Source organism: Mus pahari, chromosome 10 (assembly GCF_900095145.1).
Source record: "Mus pahari chromosome 10, PAHARI_EIJ_v1.1, whole genome shotgun sequence".
Classification (NCBI taxonomy): domain Eukaryota; kingdom Metazoa; phylum Chordata; class Mammalia; order Rodentia; family Muridae; genus Mus; species Mus pahari.
Window position 1 is genome coordinate 113,775,241 of NC_034599.1, and position 23,643 is coordinate 113,798,883.

Genomic DNA, 23,643 nt, shown 5'->3' on the forward strand with positions numbered 1-23,643 from the left:
AGCCAAGGCAGTCATGCACAGCCCAGAGGAGCCTGGCAGGGTTAGAAGCCCAGCTCAGGACTCCCCAAAGCAACAATGTCTCTAGTCCACAGATTCTCAATCTGTGGGTCTCGACCCTTTCACCAACCCTCTAGCTCCAAAAAATACTTACATTATGATTCCTAACAGTAGCGAAATTGCAGTTGTGAAGTAGCAACAAAAATAATCTTATGGTTCGGGGTCAGCACAACATGAGGAAGTATGTTAAAGGGTCTCAGTATCAGGAAGACTGAGGACCACTGCTCTATTCCAACCTCCTTGTGTCGCTCAGAAGAGCACCATTCAGGACTCCAGCCTCTCCCATGCTCTCCCCAAGGGACCCCGGAGCAACAGGATACTGACTGAGGTTCCTCCAGCTCCAACTGTACATTCTCAGCACCGTGTTCTGTGTCATTCTGACCTCACCATTTTTTTTTTTTTTCCGAGACAGGGTTTCTCTGTGTAGCCCTGGCTGTCCTGGAACTCACTTTGTAGACCAGGCTGGCCTTGAATTCAGAAATCCGCCTGCCTCTGCCCCCCTCCCCCCGAGTGCTGGGATTAAAGGTGTGCGCCACCACACCCAGCTTGACCTCGCCGTTATTAACCCCATTTTTCACATGAACAAACTGAGACCCAAAAGTGAGTAACTCGAAGGCCGCACATAATTTTTAGACTTTTCTAATAATACCCTAAGCCCCTGGCCATCCCGTTTCCAGATTCAGATGGGATCCAGAGCTGCAAGTCAGGGTAGGTGGACTTGATAGACTATAAATTCGTCTGTGCAGCCGAGGGCTTAAGGATGCTTCTGCCCACTTTGAGGGTTTGTGTGTCCAATTTACCACAGAGGAGTTGGAAGCTCTTTGTTTGAGTTTTTGTTGTTGGTTTTTTTTGGGGGGGGTGTTGTTGTTGTTTGTTTGTTTGTTTTTGTGAAGACTCAACCTCAGTGGGTGTCCTGGCATCTCAGAGATGGGAGAGGACTCATGCCATTCGTACCTCCTCTGATGGAGGAGACCTCATTGCCTTCCAGGAAAGTGAGGGACCAAGAACATAGTGTTATGTTTTAGATGTGAAACCTCCATCACAGATATGCATGTTTGAACATTCGGTTCCCAGAGAGTGGACTATTTGGGAAGGTTGTGAAACCTTAAGGTGGAGCCGGGCTGGAGGAAGTGGTCACTGGGGGTGGGTCTTGAGGCTTTGTAGCCTGACCCCACTTTACTTCATTTTCTACTCTGAGTCTGGATGCAGTGGAACCACCTACCTCACACTGCTGCAGCCCTGTTTCCCTGCCTCACTGTGAGCCCAGATGTTCCTTCCTCAAGTGGCTTCTGTTGGGTGTCTATCAAGGCAACAACACAAGCCAAGACACTGCAGGACGCTGAGCAGGTATCTGATCCAGAGATTCACCGGAGACAAAACGTGCAGTTGCCACCGGAAGGTGGATTTCCCAGAAGCCAGTGGTTTCTTGAGGAGTGAGTGCCCCAAGCTGCTCTTGATCCCTTTCAGATTCATTTCAAGGTTTGCAAATGTATCCAACACAGGTTACTCAAGACCCTCCTCTAAGGATACACACCTGATCCTTTCAACACAGTGACAGTGACAGGGGATAAGGTGTGTGAGTTACCCTCCCCATGCCCCTCCCTGTACAGTGCAGGGAGGGGGGACTGAGAACTGGTGGAGGTGGACTCGGCCCAGGCTGTCTACAGGGAGAGGATGAACTCTCCTGGCCTTCAGCACAGTGACCTCTTAAGATTTATGGACTTCATTTTATGTTTTAATGGTTCCTGTCAAAATTCCATGTGGCCTCATGACTGATGGGCAACAAGCAATGGGGGCAGATACTCCAAGAAATAGAAACAGCATGAGTGAAGGCCAGGGACACGGGACAAGCACTGCTCCATGAGGCTGACTGATCAGTTACTGTATGTAAGTGTTTGATTAATATCCAGATCAAATTATTTGAAAGTATATAATTATTATAACATATAGTCATTCTAACAAGCAATGGCTTCCTTGTGTTCTGGGGTTTGAGACACCAGAAAGAGACCTCCAAACTCAGTTTAGATTATAATTAGCCAAGTTTATTAAAACTGCTGGCAGGACCACAGTATCTAAGCCAAACCAGAGACTAGAGTACAGAAGCACATATAGAAAGAGGTTTTAAAGGCAAAAAAATAAAACAAAAACAAAAACAAACAAAAAACCACAGCTGGGTGATGGTGGGGCATGCCTTTAATCCCAGCACTCAGGAGGTAGAGGGAGGTGGATCTCTGAGTTTGAGTTTGAGGCCAGCCTCATCTACAGAGTTAGTTGCAGGATAGTCAAGGCTAAACTCTGTCTCTTAGAGAAGTCCTTGAATACCTGTATGTCACTAAGGACCAGTTCCAGAGCACTGTCCTGCTCAAAGCAGCAATTAGTTATAACAAACAGATGTTCACAGCTGTATATTCCGTGGGGGTGGGGGGAAGGTGTCAAAGAGTCAGAGTTACAGATAACTTATCTTCTAGGAACCTGAGTCAGAGACAAATGGCTATGAGGTACCAAGATGGACATTTAGCATAAACAAAGTTTCTTTAGCCATCACATTTCTACTGGCTCTCTACTGTATGATCAAATCATTGATGCGTGTTGAGGTACAAATTGTAAGGCTAATCTTTTAACCAGTTTATAATACAGGGGCCTGTGGTGGCACACAGAAGCAATGGGAGAGGATTTTAGTTGGCAGGTGATATTACATATATTATACATTGTGTTAAGTATTATGTCAAAAGCACATAATTTGGCTTAGAGACTGTGGTCCTGTTAGCAGTTTAAATAAATTTGGCTAATCAGTTTATAATCTAAACTGAGTCTGGAGGTCTTTTTCTGAGGGTCTCAATATCCATAACACAAGAAAGTGGTCCTTTGACCATATGGAAGAAAAAAGAATAAGAAGGAGGAGGGGGAGGAGATGAAGATGAAGAAGAAAATGAAGAAGACAAAGGAGAAGAGGAGGAGGAGGGGAGGGAGAGAGAGGGAAGGGGAGGGGGGAGGGAGGAGAAGGAGAAGGAGAAGGAGGAGGAGAAGAAGAAAAAATGATTTCGACCTTTAGACCAGGGACACATTATATAGGAATTGATGGCTGGTGTAAGTGACCAGAGGTAAGTCTTTTAAAAGACAGTTTAATTAAGTATTCTGAAGAATGCTTTTATGAGGTGGCATCATGATGTTTTGTACTTTGATCACATCCACACTTGCCGTACAGGACTATCCTCCAAGCCAAACTGACACCATTTCTGTCAGATCAGCGGCGTATCCTGAAGAATAGTGTCACAGCACGGCCCCGTGGGCTGCTGACACTCCCTCAGAGAAGAGGAAGTGGGGAGGGTCAGTGGACACTCACCTGAGGGGGTCAGCCTCTCTCCCAGCCAGTTGTGTGTAATTCTGCCCTAATTGCATCCTGGGTCTTAGGAGGAGCTAGAGTACTCGAGTGAGGGTAGACTGGGGAAGGGGCTCCATCCTCACGGCCCTGGGGAGTCATCATATGCGGGTACAGACCTTCCAGTGTGGCTGCTTTGAGCGAGGCCACCCACACTCCTGTCAGGAACCCTTCATCCAGGCTCTGGTGTAAGCTTAATAAACTCATTGACTCCCAGGAATGAACTTTGGAGGAATCCTTATCCCTGTTTGTCATTAGGATCCTGGGATGATGATGAGACTCGGTTCATGTCTCCACCTGAAGAAGGAGTTTTAGCAACAACATCCCTCTATTACTCTCTACACCCCCTCCCACTGGCCCCGCCCCGTGGCCCCGCCCCCTCCTCTGGCCTCTTCCTCTTCTCTTCCCAGAGTCCCCATCCTATGTTCATACCTGCGGGAATTTTTTTTTTAAAGGTACTTAAAAAAAAAAAAAAAGATTTATTTATTTATTATATGTAAGTACACTGTAGCTGTCTTCAGACACTCCAGAAGAGGACATCAGATCTTGTTACAGATGGTTGTGAGCCACCATGTGGTTGCTGGGATTTGAACTCAGGACCTTCTGAAGAGCATTCAGTGCTCTTAACTGCTGAGCCATCTCTCCAGCCCCCGGGGATTTTTTTTTTTAAACGCAGCTTCCACATATGAGAAAAAAAGACTTGAATTTCATAACCTGGCTTATTTCACTTAGCATGATGATCTTCTTTCCATCCATTTTCCTCCATGTGATGTAATGTCGTTCTTCTTTGTGGATGAACAAAGCTATGTTGTACATATATTCTGTAACTTCTTCATCCAGTCATTCCTCAATGGACATTTGAACCAATTCCTAATCTTGGCCATTAAGAATGGCGCTGCAGTGAATGTGTTTGTGGTCTGCTGACTTAAGAGTGAGTCCAGGAGCTCTCTAGCTGGTTCTCACAATCATTTCATTTCTAGGCACGTCTGTGGGATTGCTTGATTGTTAATCAACATGGGAGGACCCACCCGCTACAGACAGCATCATCACCTGGGCAGGCAGTTCTGAGCTGTAGAAGAAAGCTAACTAAACCCGTGATTGAGCCACCAGCAGCATACCTCTGTGGTTTCTGTTTTCAGGTCCTATTTGAGCCTGCCCCAGCTTCACTCTGTGATGGACTGTGGCCTAGAGTGGGTTTTATCTCAGCAATACAAAGGAGTGTGCCACCTGTTCTTAAGGTTGTTGCAACACCTGATTGGGCTATCATCCCTTCGACTGAGGAACAAAACCCCATATGCAGAAGAGCCACAGTTCATGCTGATCCTTCTCCAAGAAGCAGCACAAGAGAGCCCTGTAGCCGACCCAGGGCAGAGGTACGGAGACACGGAACTGCCCTTGGCTCTTACCTGTTCCCAAGTTCTGCCAGGTCCCCGGAAAAGCCACAAGTGTGCTGCAGACGTGATCTGGGACCTGCTGGTGTGGATTCAAGCTACCTCTCTGAGACCAAGACATGCTTCCCACAGGCCACCTGGACAAACCCAGATAGCATCTACCAGACCTCCAGGCTAGGGTCACTCTCTGAGCTCTGCCTTTCTCAGAGTAAATGCATTCAGAGTAAAGGCCCAGAGTAGATGAAACGGTTGTTTTAAAATGCTGATTTCATACCCCTCCCAAAGGCTCTCTTTTGTTCTGTTTAATTTTACATCAGATTGGTGATAGTAAACTCTAGGGCGGATTCATCAAAGGAAACTGATAATTGCTGACTGTATACTTGATTTTGTTCATTATTTTGTTAACACCTGATTCTGAAATATACTCCTTAGGAATGGGCTGGCAACTGGCATAAAAAAAAATATTAGCGTAAACAGGATGCTTTTGCATAGAGATGGGGCTACCACCTGCCAGCTGTGGATAGGTGTAGCCACAGCCTTCCCACCTGTTCACAGGTAACCGGATACCTTATACCATAAAGGCTTTGTAGAACAGGTCTGAGTTTATCCCAGCTGGGAGTCCTGGTGGAAGATAATGGACGACTGGGGAAGAGAAATCAGAGTGTGGGCCCAAGAAAGCATCAAGAGTGGCAGGAAGGGGTAAGTATGGAAGGTTTAATTGGGGTGACCCATGGGGAAACCCACTAGTCCTTTAGAATAGCAGGACTGGGTGTGCCTTGGCGGACTCACCAAGACACGCAGTCCTCAGTAAAATGTAAGTATATAGAAGCAGCGGGTGCTGTTTCTTTCCTGTGCTTCCTGAGAGCTTCTGGCGGCCTTCCTGTCTTCAGGGAAGCTCCTGACGACAATGATGATGATGATGAAGATGATGATGATGATGATGATGTAGTGTGGAAAGGTGGCTTGCGCTTTACTCCTAGGAAGTACTTACGTGAGACTCAAGAGGAAAGATACACAGTTGTGACTGGGCAGGTCAGTCACTATGGAAGGGAAAACATGTGACCTGAGAGTAGAATGTGGGAGTGGGAGGCAGCACAGGTGACTGCTGAGGTGTTTATAACTCAGTGGGAAACGTGGCCTTGTGAAAAAGGGTGGTACCGTGAACAGCCTTCAATACTCTCTCCTTTTTTCCCCTTTTTATTGAAAATAGATTTTTTTTCATACAATACATTTTGATTATGGTTTCCTCTCCCCCTCCCCCACTCCTCCCAAACCCTCCTCACCTCTCCTTCCATTCACATCTTTTTTTGTCTCTCCTTAGAAAACAAGCAGGAGTCTAAGGAACGGTTAAAATAAAATAAAATAATAACAAATCAGAACAGGACAAAACAAATAGAAGAAAAAGAGCCCAAGAAAAAAAGTACAAGAAACACACACACACACACACACACACACACATTGGCACACATAAAAACGAAAAACTGGAAGCTGTAGCACATCTGTAAAGGACCTGCAAAGTTAAAAAACAAACAAACAAACAGACAAAAAACATTATGAGACAACCTCTAAGGCTCCACTGAGTTTGTGTACATGAACCCTACCTTTAAGAGTGGTTTGTTTCCCCATGTTTCCCCAGTGAGACTCCCTTGGAGAAAGGCATATTTTCATCTACAAGTGGTCGTTGCTGGGTTAGGGGTGGCGGATATCTCCACTTGTACTTTCAGCTCCTGCACTGCTTAGTGCAGACCATGCTGGCCCTGTGCCTTTTGTCATGGTTTCTGTGAGTTCACACATGCGGGAGTCTTGCTGTGTTTAGAAGGTGTTGCTTCCTTGGTGTCCTCTGTCCCCTCTGGCTCCTACACTCTTTGCACTGTCCCCTGTGCAGGGTTCCTTGGGCCCTGAGGGTTGAGAACAGAGACACCATAGTTAGGGCTGAGTGTCCCAAGGTCTCTCACTCTGCATAAGGTGAGACTGTGTGTGTCTGTATTTACCCCGATCTGCTGCAAGAGGAAGCCTCACTGGTGGTGGCTGTACAAGGAAAGTGTATGGCGGAATGTTGTCAGGAGCCATTTCATCTGTATGCCCCTTAAGGAGAACTGTAGTGTTTGACTTTCCCTTAGGTCCCTGGCCTGTCCAGTCTCAGGTTCTTGGCCACCCAAGCAGCATCAGGGATGGGTTCCATATCACAGAGTGGCCTTAAATCCAGTCAGATGTTGGTTGGTTTCTTCCACGAGCTTTATGCCACTACTGTACAGCACAGCTCACAGGCAGAGCACCTTCTTCCTGTTTCCAGTCTCCACACAGTAAACCAGGAAAAGTCCGTGTGGTGGGCCAATGCGGTCAAGAGCTAGCCCTTCTCCGCTGTTCTCCACAAGATGCTACATGTTCTGGAAGCATCTTAAGCCCCCGGGGAAGGGCCTGATATGCATTGTTTCACACAGACATCCACGTGAGCCACTTTCCTTGACACTGTGACAAAATGCCAGACAAATACAACTGGAGGTGGGGAGGCGGGTGTGTGAGGATTTATTCAGGATCACACTCTAAGATACAGCCCATCACATCAGGGACGGCATGGTGTGTGTGTGAGAGAGCTCTGTGGTAGCTGGAGTGTGTAAATGGTACACCTCCCCTCCTCATACCACGATGGAACAGGAAGCCGATACCAGACAAGAAACAGGATCAAACTCCCAATGACTCACTTCCTTCAAGGAGACCCTGCCTCCTGCAGGTTCCATTACCCCCCCCCCCAAAAAAAAAAACAGCGCCACCTGCTGGGAAGCAAATGCTTACTTAAACACACACGTCTCAGAAGTGTGTTTTTAACACCGAAACAATTAGCAATAAATGTGTTGCTTATTTTTTCCATTAAAAAAAAAAAAAAAAGATGTTCTATTACATTTGTGTGCATACGAGTGTAGTACCCTCAGAGGCCAGAAGAGGGCATTGGATTCCCTGGAGCTAGAGTTACAAATGGTTTGAATCTACCCAAAATGGGTGCTGGGATTGGAACTCTGGTCCTCTGGGAGAGCACTAGCTAGGTCATATAGGCCTGGGAACAAGTACGCTCTTTCCCCAGCATGCCTGCCAACTAAAGGCTGTGAGGATTCCCACAGTAATGAAATCTTGTTAGCTGTGTGTATTTTCTGAGCCGATTAGACCACAATACCCCCTTTTGCCATAACAGTGTGAAGGTGTCACCACTGTGGCGCTCTGTCTAGCAGAAAGGTCTATATGTTAAGTGTCTGCTTTAGGTCTCTCAGGCTCTACAGAGCCACAAAGATAGTTTCAGTCAATTCTCAGATACCTTCCTGCTTGTTCTGGGCTAAATCTAAGTCAAACAAGAAGAAAGGGGGAGGGGAGGAATATCCCCATTAACCAGCCATCTGGGAATGCTCTTCGCCAAGAGTACCAGGAGCGGGATCTTGAAGTCCAATGTTTCTCAAGCAAATAGAAACTGGTTACTCCAGTGACAATATTTCAGATTCAGGACCAATGCTTCTGGTTTTCTCTTGTCCTCTGCCTTGTGGTTATAATGTAGCTGCTGAGGCTCCTGATGTCACACCCCTGTTAAAGGCGAGTTAAGAACTACAAACACAGTGCCGGGTTTCTCTGTGGCTTAAATGGAGTTCTCCAGTAAGCAACCTTTTCGTCTTGCTGGTCTAACTCTCATAGCTCAAGGGAGGTGGGCCTTGCTCAATGCAGGTTCAAGTGGGAGATAGGAGCCAATACTGGATTGGTAAACAAGGTCTGCTACTTTCCCCTTCCAAATATAACCAACCTGCATCCAGATATTTTATTGCAATAGCCAGCAAGTGTGTGAAAAATATTCAACATATCTATATACCAGGAAAATGCAAATCAAGCATCCAGATTCCGTTTCTCCACAGTCAGAATGGCCACTGTTCTTAAGTAAATTTCCTCATCACCATGACAAGAGCAACTAAAGGAAGAAGATTTGGCTCGAGTTTCAAGGACAGTGGTGGACAGTAGCTTGAGGCTGCTGGTCACATTCATCTTGAGGGAAGAAGCAGAGAGAAAAATGCTCGGACTCAGCTTGCTTTCTTCTTCTTTATGCAGATCATGCTATGGTGCTGCCCACATTTGGAGTGGGTTTTTCCTTTGTGGCTAAATCACCAAAAATGCCCTCCTAGTCATCCCGAGCACACCTCCTAGTTGATTCTACATCTCATCAAGTTGACAAGAGAAATCATCACTGAGAAAACAAGTGATAAATGCTGGTGAGGAGAAGGGGCGGGGCTTGGGCGGGGCAGAGTGGGGGTGGGGCAGAGTGGGGGCAGGGCTTGTGGCCTGAAAGTGGGAATGTTACAAATGGTATAGCTCTATGGAAATCAGTATGGAAGGTGTGAAGTGAAGGGATGGGGAAGACAGAAAGAGGGAGAGGACCGCCTGTGTGTGTCATTGCATCCACTGTTCACAATAGACAAGTTATGTTCTCAGTCTAGGTGCCCATCAAGAATGAATGGATAGAGAAAACGTGGCTTATAGACACAAGGGAGTTTTACTCAGTCATAGAGAACAAAATTATGTTGTTTGTAGGAAATTGTATGGGACTAGTGATCATCATGTTAAGTGAAATAAGCCAGGCTCAGAAAGACAAATGTCACACTTCCTTTCATATGTAGAATCTAGTTTAAAGAAAAAAGGACATATAGGTTAAACGGGTGGGGGGGGGTGGAGCTCATTCCTGAGGAGACCTGCAGGGAGGAGACAAGCAAATAATAAGAAAATACATTCAATTGATTTAGATTATTTTATTTTATGTGTATGGGTGTTTGGGCTGCACATAGGTATGGGCAGCACATGTGTGCAGTGTCCTCAGAGGCCAGAAGAGGGCAGTATCAGTTCCTCTGGAACTGGCGTTAGAGACAGTTATGAGCCACCATGTGGGTTCTGGGAGTTGAACCTGGATCCTCTGGAAGAGCAGCCAGTGTTCTTAACTGCTGAGTCATCTCTCCAGCCCCCCAAAATACATTTACATGTGTATGAAGATATCACAGTGAGATAGTATTCTGTATAAGTAACATATACTTACAGTTTGAAAACAAAGAGCAAAGAGAGATTTTATTATTTCAGCTGCTGTTTCTGTGTGTTAGGTTCTGGATGCTGCTGCCTTCATCTTAAGTTTTCTTCCCTGGTACCACATGTCCACATTATGGAATGACCACTGTGCCTGGAAACTCACCTGCCCGTCAGCCCCCAGGCTTTTGTCACAGGCTAGTAGTTTGAACTACCACTACCTTTCCCAGTATGTGTCTCTCCATGGGCTTGCTGTCTCCAGGTTGTACATTGTTTCTCTGTGTCTCCTGCTCTAGAAGGCAATTACTCTTTATGAAGTACCTCCTAATCCCCAAGGTAGGTTCTGTTTAAGCCCCGTGGGCAGGATGTGCTTCATTGCACAGAGCATGCATGTGCAAAATCTAGCTACTCACACATGTGTCCAGCTGGACACCAACAGAAATAGAAATGTCCATAAGTTAAAAAAAATTAGTCACTAGTATTTTTTTAATTCTTTAAAATTACACTTATCTATTTTGTGTGCGTGTGGGCATGTGTGGGTGGTGAGCAAATGCACACGTGGAGGTCAGAGGACAACTTGTGGGAGGTGGTTTTCTCTTTCCACCACTTGAGTCCTGGGGATCAAACTTAGGTCACTAGGCTTGGCATTTCTGGTGGTTTTCTGTGCTAGACACAATGTTGCCAATCCCATGCACTGTTTCATTTCTTTGTTGCAGCTACCCTGGAAGGCAGTGAGCATTCTCGCAGCTAGCATGTGACCAAGGGTGAGCGAGCCTAAACTGCAGAATCATACACTCACACTGGCCACTATCTGCTGGTAGAAAACCTCATACAAGGTCTGTGAAGGGGTTGGGGATGTCATGTTTATCTAAAGTTAAAGGCTCTGGAGACATAGAAAATCTGGGTTGGAACAGGGAGGTTGGAAAGTTTGCCAAAACTCAGCTGGCGCCCAGGTTGGAGCTGAAGTAAAGGCAGATAGATCTCTTTTGTGACCCTCTCTAAAACATTTATGCTTTAAACGTTATGGAGCCGGCTGAATGGAGGTGGCACAGGTAACCCCCACTCTCTTTGGGCTTAGAGAGCCCCAGCCTGAGAGTCCAAAGCTGAGTTTCATCAAACCTAAAGTATACAGGAAAAAAATAAACAAACAAACAAACAAAAAACCCAGGTCTCAGCTGTTCCCTACCGGCTCAATACTCCAGGGCTCCAAGGAGCAGGCTTGCCCAGATTCCCACAGCAGGCCTGGCTGCACCAAACAGTCACACCCTCTGCATGCCTGGGCATGCTGACCGCACTGAGCACATGGATTGGTCATATATGTTGACTGTGGTCTTAAGCACTCTGAAGCCAACTCTGAGATAAAGGCTGGCCCAACGTGCCTTGATTAATGAAAGAGGTGCTGCCTAGGAGACCTGGGAGCAAACAAAAGAAGACAGAGAAGGCTAAGAAGCCAGGAAAGGTGTGTCACCTGGGGAGTGGCTTCAGCCTCCACCCACAGGAGGCTCTGGAGTGTGACTGACAGCTCAGAGTTGGCTGGACCTGAGACCAGGGAGTCCGAGTTTGGTGTTGTCCCCTCCCCCACATCACTGATTAAAGACCCATCCCATGTGTGTGGTACATGCACTCCCAAGCACCGGTGGGTATCTGGACAATGTTCAAAAATGGATTCCAGCAGCCTGGGAACATTCAGGAGCTGGTTCTGGGAGATAGACACCAGAGTCAGGAGTGGGGGGCATAAGATGGTGTTGGTAACATAATCAGGTAACTTGTACCTCAGGTTTAGAGCGTCTCTCAGCAGTCCTGATAAAGTACTGAAGAATGGGTCCCCAGAGTTCTCCTGGTGATGTCTGTATACCTTTCAGTCAGTGCACACCAGGGGTGAGAGGGGAGAGCTACAAGGCCAGCATTTCTGACCTTTCATTCATCTAATGCTTTAAAAGGGAACATCAGGAGCTGGTGAGTGGGCTTTGAGGATAAAGGTGATTGCTGCCAAGCCTGACAACCCAATATGGTAGAAAGAGGAAACCAATTCCTACAACTCGTCCTCTGACCTCCACATATAAATAAATGTACCATTTGAAAAAGACGCTGTTAGATTATCAGCAACAGTTGAGGTACAAATCAGACTCCTGCTGCATGGTGAAGGAATTACAGTGTCTGAGAACCGAGGTTGGGTTGTCGCTGGGTTGGTAGGGTGTTTGCCTAGCATGTTCAGGACCCTGTAGCTCATTCCCAGCACTTGAGAGCCAGAGGCAGGAGGATCAGAAGTTCATGCCATCCCCTATGTACCAAGTTCAAGGCCAGCCTAGCCTAAATGATACTATGCCTCAAAAAGAACTCTAAGTGTCTCTAAAGCTGACACAAACGACCTTTGCCCAGATCCAGTTTATGCCTTTGATACATGCACTTAGTCACAGGAACTACATGCTGCCCTTGAAAGGTGCATATCTCGGTTCATCACGGAGTGACTCAAGGAAAGAGAATTGTTAATGATAAAATAGATGAATAATTCTATACAGCTTCATTGAGAGCCAGGTGTGGTGGTGTATTCCTTCAATCCCAGGATTTAGGAGGCAGAGGCAGGAGGACCTCTGTGAGTTCAAAGCCAGCCAGATCTACATAGAAAGTCCCAGGCCAGCTGTGGCAATATAAAGATACCCTGTTTGATACCCGGTGGTTTAGAATATGCTTGGACCAGGGAGTGGCACTAATAGGAGGTGTGGCCTTGTTGGAGTGGGTGTGGCCTTGTTGGAGGAAGTGTGTCACTGTGGGGTTGGGCTTTGAGACCCTTCTCCTAGCTTCCTGGAAGTCAGTCTTCTATTTGACTTCAGTACAAGATATAGAACTCTCAGCTCCTCTCCAGCATCATGCCTGCCTGCATACTGCCATGTTTCCCACCTTAATGACAATGGGCTGAACCTATAAGCTAGCCTCAATTAAATGTTGTCCATTGTAATGGTTGCCTTGGTCATGGTGTCTCTTCATAGCAATGAAACCCAAACTAAGACACTGCCTCAAAACAAAACAAAATACGGTTCATTGAGGTAGGGTTCATTTACTATGTAATTCCCGTTTTAAAGCCTGCAGCTCAGAGGATGACAGTGTACTCTCTGCTGTGTTAGTGTAGACTCTTTCATCCCACCCAAGAGAAAGCCCTCATCCGTCAGCGGTCATTTCTCATCTCCCCAAAGCCCCTGACCCTGACCAGACACTAGATAAGGACGGGAGCCTCCCTTCTTATGCCTCACAAAATAACTTCCCAGTGAGCCTTTCGGAAAGCCTCCCATGGCACTGGGAGTGTCACTGCCATTCTGACTGCCCGGCTTCAGGAACAACCATGGGACCACAGAAAGGGAAGGGAAGATCTTATTGACCCAGAGAGCCAGCCTGGTGATTCCATCCCGGGCTCAGGCCTAGGGGAATTCGGTAGCTATGTCGAGCACCCAAGGCTAGACTATGGCCTGATTCCATTCTGGGTAGCAAGGAGTGAAGCCCGATGTCTCCCTGTTGAGGGCCACACCCTCACAGACAAGGTGGAAAATGGTATTCTTTACACAGGAATTGACAGGGCTGTGGATAAATGAGCCAAGTTCATGCCTCCATCAAAGGTGCTGGGGAAAGAGCTGAGCTGGTGAGGATCTTCTCTTGCCAACGAAAGCATGAGGGCAGTACCGTGAGTCCAGTCCAAAGAGGACCAACATGGCAGCTTTTGCTTGCAATCCCAGCTTGGGAGAGGTAGAGACAGATAGTCTCTCTCGCCCTCCCTGCCTGTCTCTGTCTCTGTCTCTGTCTCTCTCCTTCTCCCTTCTCCCTTCTCTCCCTCTCCCTCTGTCTCTCCCTTTCCATCTTGCTTGCTCTCTCTCCCTTCCTCCCTTTATAGACAACCCCTACCTCTCAAGAGAAGATAATCTAAGGGGCACCCTGCATGCTGGACAGCCTTTAGAAATGAATTGACAGTAATACTGAAGGATCTTTATTCTTTCAACTGAAGCAGGAAACCCAGGAAACCTTATCCATGAAACTCAAGGCAATTAAGTCAATTAAATGTAATCACCCTGAACAGGCTTCTGCTATGTAGGAGTCTTGGCTAGCCTGTGTTCTTATTGAGTTGCGTGCATTCAGTAAACACCTGAACACCTCTGTCCCCTGGTATATAAGAACAAGGCTGTACAATGAACTCACAGCACACCAGTCCCATCAGGAGGCTCTGTGATGGTGTTATCTTGTACCTGGTCTTCAAATAGACTTCCATCACTTTTACCCCTAAGCAGGAAAAACCCTCTGTGTTCTTTAGCAGCTAGACAAGCCCAGTCCCTCAGATGTGCCTCCCTCACTTCCAGCCCCACTTCCTGGAATCTGTCATGGTCACCTATATTATAATGGCACCACAGCCTGGGACATGGGGAGGACCATGCTGCTGAGCAGGTGGGCAGTGATGGTGGAAGTTTCAGAGACCAGAACCCTATGGAGGGATGAGGGGATGGGCAAATTCCTGTCTCATACAAGAAAAGGCCATGAAGGTTCCTAGCTCCCTAGGTGGGATCTGCAACTATGCTGGTCTAACAGCAGAAATGCTATTGTATCAGTCACTCTTCCTGTTGCTGTGACAAACTAAATCCAGGAAGGGAGGCTCATGGCACCATCTGTCATGCAGGGAAGACATGGTTGCAGGAGTGTGGGCCACCGGCACCCACTGTCAGGAAGCGGAGATAGATGGACGCTGGTGCTCAGCTCGCTTTCTCCTTTTTAGTCAGCTTCTGTTCACGGAATGGTGTTGCCCGCACCCTGGGGGCGAGGGAGGGTGTAGGTCTTCACACCTCAGTGAACAGAATCTGCAAACTTCCTCACAGACTTGCCCAGAGGCTTGTCTCTTGGGTGAGTTAGATCTGTCAAGTTGGCCATATTAACCATCACAATTTCTTCCCAGTTGAGGCGAGCAGTGACAGACACACAAAGTCTAGTGAGCTGCTTGAGACATTGGCGACGGAGCCTCGGACCCCCGTGAGGGTGAGGGCTTGAGTTGCCTTCCTTCCCTCACGTTCAAGAATAAGATGGCTAACCAGATCTACAGAATGTGGCCGGCCTCGTTCCTTCCTTCTGAGAGGAGGCTCTGTGGAGCAGACCAGTAAGTGGCATTAGCTCCAGAACAATTCCCTGGGGTGCGATAGGAATGAGGTCAGCAGCACAGTGGGCTCCGGCATAAAAAGCACCACAAGTGGCAGAGAAATGTTTGTGGCTGTTCACAGACAGCATCAATTAAAACACTGGTTTCAAGTCTTCTGGCTAGTCTGGTTCGGTGAAAACAACTAAGTTTAATCAAGTTCATGAGTAATTTACAACATTTAAGAAGTAAATAAGCTTCCGGTCCCAGGCGCTGCGGGAGCCGCGGGTTACCGTGCAGACATGGCCAAGTCCAAGAACCACACCACACACAACCAGTCCCGCAAATGGCACAGAAATGGCATCAAGAAACCCCGGTCGCAAAGATATGAATCTCTTAAGGGGGTTGACCCCAAGTTCCTGAGGAACATGCNCTTTGCCAAGAAGCACAACAAGAAAGGCCTGAAGAAGATGCAGGCCAANAACNCAAAGGCAGTGAGTGCACGNGCAGAGGCCATCAAGGCCCTTGTGAAGCCTCAGGTCATCAAACCCAAGATGCCAAAGGGCCCCAAACTCAAACGGCTGGCTTTCATCGCTCACCCCAAGCTTGGGAAGCGGATTCGAAGCTACATGGCCAAGGGTCAGAGGCTCTGCCAACCGAAGCCTAAGGTTCAGACCAAGGCAGGGGCCAAAGCTCCAGCTAAGGCCCAGGCTTCAGCTCCAGCCCAGGCTCCCAAAGGCGCTCAGGCCTCCAAAGGTGCCCAAGCCCCCAAAGGTGCCCAGGCCCCCGTGAAGGCCCCATAGAAAGACTCCTGCCAGCGTGAAGACAGACGGACTGCTGTGGTACACCTCCCCACACACTCTGCAGATGACCAGTGTCCTATGCTGTTTTTACAAATAAACTCAGGCAAGATCTGTTAAAAAAAAAAAAAGAAGTAAATAAAAATCATGCCTGCCTCCTTCTTTCCCTCCTTCCTTTCTTTCCTCCTTCTTTCTTCTTCCCTTCTTCCATCCTCCCCCTTCCTTCCTTTCTTCCCTCTTCCCTTTCTTCCCTTCCTTCCCTTCTTCCTCCTTCCTCCCCCTCCCTCCCTTCCTTTCTTTCTTCCTTCCTCTTCCCTCTCTTTCCTTCCTACTTTCCTTCTTCCTTCCTCCCCACTTACTCTTCCTTCCTCTTCTCCTCCTCCTCTTCTCCCCCTCTTCTTCTCCCCCTCCTCTTCTCCCCCTCTTCTTCTCCCCCTCCTCTTCTCCACTCTCCTCTTTTTCTGAGTGAACAATTATTAAGATAAAATAGATCTAAAATATAAACAGCAGAGGGGTGAGCGATAGAGATCAGGTTTTAAAGAATTTTAAGAGTCCTCTCAATGTTTTTTGTTAGTTCTTAACTTGACATAAAAAAGAACGCTGCTATTTTTGGGGTGATAATGTCAAAGACATAGGGAGAGGGCACACGACTTGACCCATTGCTCTGCACAGAACAAAACCGAGAGAACAGGGAGAAATGAGGAGAATGTACACTTTCAGAGATGAAACATGAACTCGATAAAGAAAACTATGCCAAGCGGCTATCGTAGGTTGACATGATGCAGAGGAAATATCTCTGTTGCAGGTGAAGTGGAGGCAGAGCGAGGAGGAAGCTGAGAGACCACAGTCTCTGGCAAGAAGAAACAGGAAGTACAGAAATACATTTAGATGACATGACATCAGACCCAAATCAATCCAAGGATAGTTTTCACAATGGTGGGTGGTTCTGGAAGAGACCACAGACTAGACTCCTATAGTCAGTGTGAGCTGGGGAATATCTCATAGGATACATTTCTAATAAAAATATAAACACAGACATGGTTTCATTCTAAAACACCGGATCCTTTTTATTACTTGGAGTGTAGGAAAGTGCTTCTTTTTACACTTTCTAGTTATATTTTGGGTTGGTAGGTGGACATGTGCCAGCCGAAGCATGTGGTAAAGGTGAGAGGACCATCCAGAGGCACCTGTTCACTCCTTCCTCCATGTGAGTCCCAGGACCCAATCCAGGTTGTCAGATTTGGCAGCAAGTACCTTTACCTGCTGAGCCATCTTGCCAAGTGCTTCTGATTATGACATAAAATGCAGAAGAGATGGAAGGAAAGGTTCATTAATTTGTCTACATAAAAATAAAACCGTCAGCTGAGAATGTGGTTGCTTAGTATTCATGAGGCCTTCAATATGAGGGTTCAATAGTCAGAACCAACTAACCAAACAAATATTAAATTAATAAACAAATATAAAAATCTCCCAAATGGCCAAAAAAATGTGTGCGGGTGAGGGGAGATTAAAAAAATAGAAAAGGAAACAAAACCAGACAAGCACAAATAAACTGGGGGAAAGAAATCCTATTACCGATGTAGACCAGATGTGCTAACGTGGAGATCTTATAGGAATGGAAGAGACCAAGAGCAAAATATATAGTCAAGGGAACACAGTGAAAAATATTCAGATGTGTGAAAATATGCTCGGCTTTATTTGAAAGAGAAATGCAAATTCAAACCGCAAAGTATCACTCACAAACTAAACATTTGATGACATTGTCCCTCGGGGTCCGCCTTCCCACAGAGGATTGATGACATTGTCCCTCGGGGTCCGCCTTCCCACAGAGGATTGATGACATTCTCCCTCGGGGTCCATCTTCCCACAAAGGATTTATTTAGAGATGATAGAAGGAAGGCCAACGGAGGAATGGAGGGCAGAGAAGAGAAAGTGAAGACATAGATGACCTGCCGGGGCCCCTCACTTGTTTGTAGAGCTTAGGTGTGGGTTGAGAGAGGCAGTGTGGGCTGCTCTCCAGGATTTTCAAGAAAGAAAACCATGGCACTCACTCACCAAGTCTCTGCCCAAACAGTGGTGGTTGGTGGGGCTTGTAAGGAATTAACTCTCAGGCCAGTCTGTCTGCCCACCTTCCCACCCCCACCCCCAAGCCAAGCCTGCTTTGAGACATCAGAAGAAAGCCCCGAGTAGTCTCGTTCAGCTGTAGTAGAATGTGACTGTCTAGAGTGTGCATGGGCCCCAGCGGAGTCATTCACACACATCCCCATGATGAAACTGTCAGAGACTAGACATTGTTGATGAAAATGGAAACTATTACAACACCCGAGGTAAGTGTCCCTACCCAGTATATGCTGTCTGTTGATAGTGTCGTTGGGATTCTTCTCTCTTGGGGTCTATGGTGCATGTTGCATGAAACTGAATCTAGGGCCTGTACATGCTAAGCATCTATTCTATCATCGAGCTGCATCCCCGGCCCTATATGGAAGCTTTTGGAAAATTCTCCACATATTTGGATAAATAGGTAGATTGAGTAGGTACATACATGGTAGGTAGGTAGGTAGATAGAAAGATAGATAGATAGATTCATCTTGTTTTGGGGACATGATCTGGACCTCACTAAACAGGCTACACTGTCTGTGAGCCCCAGGGTCCTGCCTATTTCAGTCCTGGGCTTATAAGCATACTCACCATGCCTGATTTTGTTATGTGGGTCTGGGGGATTAAACCTATGTCTTCATGCTTAAATGGCAAGCACTTTACCAACTGAGCCATCTCTCCAGCTTCCAAAGGCAAACTTTCTTCTTCTTTTTAATGTGCATGTATGTAGGTATGTGTATATAAGTGTAGTGTCCACAGAAGCTAGAAGAGGACACTGAATACCCTGGGCTTGAGTTGTAGGCACTTGTGAGCCACATTAGGTATGTGCTGGTCCCCAGCCCTCTGAAAGAGCTGCAAGTGCTTTTAACTACCGTGTTGTCTCTCTAGCTCCCTAAAGGCAACTACTTTTAAGTAAAATATTTCAAAATCTTTTGACCTTAAAAGACACTCTTTGTGCTCATTGCTCACTTCCTTTTAAAAACAATAGTAAGGATGAAAAAGACACAGGATATTTAGATATACATGAAGGAGTTAAGTATATAAAAAAAAATTGATAATGCAAGTGACTGTGTATGTTCTGTTTACATTGTCTATATAATATATATTCTGGTTACATTGTATACACACACTGTATATTCTGATTACATTGTATATATACTGTATATTCTGATTACATTGGAGAGTAAGGATGGAGGTTTATTTGAATCTGCCAGTAGAGAGGATCAAGGTGGGAGTCTCTAAAGGACTCTGCAAAGATCAGCAATGACAATAAGTCAAGCTACAAATTACACAGGTTATGAATGGATAAAAAGTTAGCTTAACAGATTAAGCGAATGATTTCAGAGTTCTCGAACAATGGGTGACTGGAGCAAATAGAATCCAAAATATGCACATAAGCAGCTGGAGGATACAGAAGTAAAATACAACAGTTGTATTTACATTTTATATCTTAAAGTGAGTTAAGCGTCACTGATATTTAGTCTAAGTATCAGCAGCAGTAAATTGGTGCTATTCAAATAAATATACATCCAGGGGCTCCGTATATAGAATTGCTAAGCACACTGTAAAATAAAAAAATATTTAGAAATGTTAAGGCACACTCAGGAGGAAGCTGCAGTGTGGTGTGACTGTCACAGTCAAGCCAGCACTTGAATCCCCTTAGCTCTGTTTGCTTTTCCCATGTAACAAGGCACCCAGCCACAAACTAACAGTAACCATTGCTTTAGAAATCATTGTTTCAAACCTGAGCAGGGTCACCTCTAAGGCTGAGAGGAGGGGTTGCTGGAGCCGGAGTTGGATGTTTGGAGTGAGTAGCACTGACTCTGTGGGCTTCAGACAGGTTTCTTAGGTGGAACTTAGAGTGGAAAGAGAAATATTTATTGTGGGCAGTTCTTCCTGACAACAAACATGAGAGTGCTTTTGTGTTTTCCCACATAGATTTCATAATCACACCAGTTCCCTGGAGTCAGAGCCTCCACCTGAATTGGCTTAGGCTAGGGTAGGAACCACAGGGAAACCCCAGCAAACGTGGGTGCTTTCACACCGCCCAACTTTTCTTATGTCTCTCAAAGAACTAGCTATTTCCCTCTCTATTTAAAAAGAAAACCATCACGGTCCTCTTTCTCTCTCCCCCATTCCCTAGTACAAATTACAGATCTGTAAACTCAAAATCGGAGGCGACTGGAACAGAGATCATGAAGAAAAAGACTTTGATAAAAACAAAAGAATGAAGAAGGCGTGTGTCTGACTATTCTGTGGTAAATGTTCAGTACTCTGTGTAGAAGGCAAGTGGCTCCAGCTCACTGAAGGAGCATTACAAAGAAGACACATTTTAAAGAAATAATATACCGATGCAGCACTCCGTAGGTGTGTATGTGGTTTGAAAACTGTGGTTTGAACAACTTTGGATCTATTAGAACTAAAATGTCTGCAAAAGTGTATCAAAATATTAAAATGCATGGATCCTATAAGAAATCAATTGATTCTGTTGAAAGCTTAGAATTAATGGTAAAAAAAATCATCAAATAGAGTAAAATTTAATGATTAAAAACCTTCACATTCTGACCATGATTGTGTGTGTGTGTGTGTGTGTGTGTGTGTGTGTATACACACGCGCGGTTGCTTTTTAACAAACAAAATTTAGGTTGTCATGCTAACTGTAGCATTACTAGGATAAAAATCAGAAAGGACTATATCTTTAAGTAAAATTTTTTAGCCTAGTTAGAAAAAAAATCAATCAGTATATCCCTCTGTTTTTCCATGCCCCCAAATTTTTTTTTCCTGAATGGTAGGTATAAAATAGAAAGCAAACGCTTACTTGTGGCATCGTGACTTCCTTCCAGGCCCCTGCTGGTGCGCACAAGCTTGTGGCCCGGCTGCAGCAGCTCTCCCTAAAGCCTTCCCCTTGGTGGCAGGTGAGGGTCACATCACTGAAAAGGATCACCCTGAAAACAAGGCTCCTCTAAGGAGGGTGAACGTCATGGTCTTTAAAAATTGTTCCTTCAGATAAGGAACTATTTTCTTCTCAGCTACACATAAATTTTGTTGTTAAACTAATGTTGTCCTTAAATATGGTGGTCTGTCTTTAATAATAATTTTTTAAAAAAAGTATAGCTGGTCCATATGTTTTCCAACTGAGACAGAATAAAACCTCCATATGTTTTAACATGCCATACTGTGGACTGTGTTGTACACACACACACACACACACACAAAACAACAACAACAACAACCAATCACAGAACACTATATCCACTGTAACTAAACCATTGGGGTTGAGTTGGGGAGGATTTTTTTTTTTTTAATAATAGCCACATTTGTTGAACAGGACGTGTTCTTCATTTTGTTTTAGTGTCGGGGATGGTCCTTGTATTTAGACTTTATATGGCCTGGGTTACCCAGCTCACAACAGAAACACCTGCACCAGATTAATTTGTTGTAGCACATTAATTATCTCATAGCTTCTATTTAGGCTGCAGCTGTTGCTATTATGTTAATAATAATTTTTATCACCACTGTATACAACAGGTTATGGGAAGAATAGAAATATCTCTTTGGGGGGGGTCCCCCCTTGTCATTTCCATGTTTCGATGTCAGAAGGGAAGACTGTAAGAAAATCAGGCAAATTGAGCCCCCAAAGCGCACTGTAATTTTCTATTTCTGAACGGATTTGTGAGAGAATGGCTGAGTGAAGTTAGCAGAGCGTCATCCCCCACACAAAGATGGCGCGTGCAGAATTTGTGAGAGCGGAAAGGGGTGTGGAAGGAAGGACAGGCAAGTGGGGACGGAACACTGCAGTGCTGGGTGGTGAGTGTTTGCGGGGGCGGGGGGGTGCTGCAGTTTCCATGAAATAATAAGGTGGGGGAGAGAGAAGCAATGCAAAGAGTGGGTTTTTCATTGTCTGTAAAATATAAACACAGATGAGTTCTGTCTTTGGTTGGTTCATGCTTTTCATTCAGCACAGCAGGGATGTTCTTAAGAAGTTGCCCTCTGAGAAATTTCACTAAATGGGAACCGTGGACCCTGCATGATGGGATTATAATCACACCAGCCACTCCTTTTACATAATTTTTTGTTTAAGATCCAGTAAGACCCCCTGTTTTTTTAAATATATCTAAAGCAATAGACATGTATATGTCGATAAACTGAGGGTTCGCGTCGCCCCCACCGTAGCCTGGTGCAAGCTGAACAAAAACCGGGGTGATAGCCCCTTCTATAAATCTCAATAGATTCAAAAACAATATGAAAATTTTCAGCTGACAAGAACATGTCTGCTGCCTGCAGCCCCTGCAATAGCTCACCATGTTGCCTACTAACCGAAAGATCAAAAATTATCGATTTCATGGCGCTGTGTGCTCTGGAAAAGAAAAGCTACTTTAACATTTGCATTGTTTAAAGACATCATTTAAAAGAAAAGGCTCGCACCCCCCACCCCAAACTCTTTGGGATGTGAAAATGGCTTGTTTTCATCTCCCTCATGATTTTCTATAATTCTATTATTTTTAGCAGCTGGAGTCCAGAAATGATTTTTTTCGACGAATTTAGGATTTTGCCGCAGTGTTCATCTGCAGTCCCAGAATCCTCCGGTAAGTTAATCCTTCTTGGGATGGGAAACGCCTTGAACCTTCTTGTGAATAAAATACCTGCAACCATTTTGAAATTTTTAGTAGAGGGGCTGTGTGTGTGAGTGCATGTGTATTTTTGCACGCGTATAGCATTGGGGAATATGTGTGTTAAAGCATGCTTTCCTAGGACCGTATTGGTATCTGTTCTGAGAAATATTAAGAAACATATATACCTCTGTGCCCTTTGCCTGTCACGATGAGTCTCCATTGCTTCCTCATCTCGCTCTGTACGGTAGCCGTTAAGACACATCTTTAGAACATAATCCAAGGAAGGCCCGGAGAACACGCGACTGCAAGTGTGAAGGATGGTGCCAGCATAACTAAAGGCCCAGGCCACGGCCACCTCCGTACCCATCACCTCCCGCTACCTTCACGGTCCCTCCTTCGCTCTGGAGCCGTTCGTGGGCTGCGAGAGCTTTCCACGGTGGCTCTCTGCAGAATCTGCCCAGTGGGTTACTAGACGGCTTCTGTGTGGGAGAATAAGCCACACATAGTCTGACAAGAGGTATTTACAACTACTTAGCCTGTTCAACTGGAAATCAACAAAAAGATGACATACCCCTGACACGGTGTTTTACAAATCAAAAGTCTGGATCCATAAATAGCCCGCTTGACGAACGTTAGAACGGAAAGCGGATTGTGATGGGTTTTTGCCTGGTGTTTCCACGTTATCATAAAGAAATTATTTTTAACAGGTCTTAGAGTGTCAGTATTGGCTGTTTCTGAGTGTATGGCTCTGCTGGGGAAGGAGTCTTCCTTCCCAGGGGTATTGGGTTAGAATCCAAAGTGGACCACACCCTAATTTCAGTGTGTTCTTCCATCCTTTGTGCCTATTGTCAAACGGACTTGACTGACAATTACAGTTTTACTTTAAATGAAGGTGTTAATCAAAAGACGTCAGCTGTCCTCAAAAGGAGGATCATTGTTTTAGGTACGCAGTAAATGTTTGACTAATGGATTTGTTAGAGCAGAAGGACCAATGCTAGCTTATTAATACTTCTGCACAAAGTGCAAACACTGACTGAGCGTGTGTGTGTGTGTGTGTGTGTGTGTGTGTGTGTATGTTAGTGAGCATCCTCTAGGTTCACTATTATCCTACACTATTCAGTGTAGGCAAAGCTAGATCTGCAGGTGGTCTGGTTACAGGACAAAC

The 23,643-nt window shown here is 45.6% G+C and overlaps 1 long non-coding RNA gene and 1 pseudogene across 1 annotated transcript; one reads left to right on the forward strand and one right to left on the reverse strand.

Annotated features, from left to right (window-relative positions):
* Positions 1-15,232: 15,232 nt before the first annotated feature.
* On the forward strand, positions 15,233-15,878 carry LOC110327144 (annotated as a pseudogene).
* Positions 15,879-16,812: 934 nt separating this feature from the next.
* On the reverse strand, positions 16,813-23,092 carry LOC110327220. The gene is made up of 3 exons (XR_002380816.1): positions 23,050-23,092; positions 22,664-22,957; positions 16,813-17,054 (listed from the first exon to the last, which is right to left on the reverse strand). It is a non-coding gene; the product is annotated as an uncharacterized LOC110327220 (long non-coding RNA).
* Positions 23,093-23,643: the final 551 nt, after the last annotated feature.